This window comes from Aplysia californica, unplaced genomic scaffold (assembly GCF_000002075.1).
Source record: "Aplysia californica isolate F4 #8 unplaced genomic scaffold, AplCal3.0 scaffold00046, whole genome shotgun sequence".
NCBI classification, from domain to species: Eukaryota; Metazoa; Mollusca; class Gastropoda; order Aplysiida; family Aplysiidae; genus Aplysia; species Aplysia californica.
The window spans coordinates 186066-187083 of NW_004797316.1; the positions used below are offsets into that span (position 1 = coordinate 186066).

At 38.1% G+C, this 1018-nt stretch overlaps 1 protein-coding gene across 1 annotated transcript in view; it reads left to right on the forward strand.

Moving 5' to 3' along the window:
- Positions 1-1018, forward strand: part of LOC101859463 (ketimine reductase mu-crystallin) — a 25259-nt gene that overhangs the window by 923 nt on the left and 23318 nt on the right. The gene's annotated exons all lie outside the window — the stretch shown is intronic.

Consider the following 1018-nt stretch of genomic DNA (forward strand, 5'->3'; position numbering starts at 1 on the left):
GGCTAACCCAGCTGTCTAGCCGTACTTAGCCAACCAGTCTAGCCGTACTTGACTAGGCTGCCAGTCTAGCCGTCATTAAGTCAATTACGGCTAGCCTCTTCCTTCTGAAAAACGCCTGGGACTTAGAAGTCGAAGTTGTCCTATTAGTATTAGGCTAAGCTAAATGAAAATGTTGCTGTTTGTACCAGGCCAAAGAAAGCATTATAGGCTAGATCTATATTTATATGATGACCTTTACTTATAGGTCAGCATTATACGCTATTTAATAATACATTCGTCAGATTTGGAATCTTAAATTATAATCATAATTATATGTGCCCAAGGGAAAGGCTTCCGTAACGAGAAATCATCCCATTAAGTACAATAAAGAAGAGACCTAACCGTAACCCTGATCCAACTTCTAACCCTACCCATACCCAAACTCCAACCCTCTGTTCTACTCTGTTTCATAGTAGTCGCTCGTTACGGAATTTCTCCTGTTGTCAAGATCTACATCGCACAACACGTGTTGAATTAGGTAAGCTAAAACTTAGTCCCGCAAAACAAAACCACTCTCTCAGCTTAAGAAATTACAATTACAATGGATGGCTGTACGACAATTTCAAAGTTAATTAAAAGTTGTTGTTTTTAAATCTTGCATAATTACAAACCCTAGAGATTCAGGCATTCTTCAAGATGTTATATTCATACTTGCTGGATCTGGGTAATAAGCTAGCATCTACGTTTGTCCCGGCGGCCACCCGCGATTTTTGGCAATTTTTGGTCCGCAAATTTGCATTAAAATAAAACCCCCCACAAAAACACAAAAAGCCACAAAAAACAAACCCAAAACAGAGAATAAAAAAAAAGAAAAAAAAAGAAACCGACCCTCTTTATTTTTTAGAAAGAAAGTTTAGCCTATGTTCATTACCGTGAATGTGTGAGTAAAATGTATGCGAGTCTGTTCTGGTGGTTGTTCTTTTCAGAATGTCAATAAACATTAGTTCTGTTTTAGGCCCACTGTACTAAAGGAGTTCGT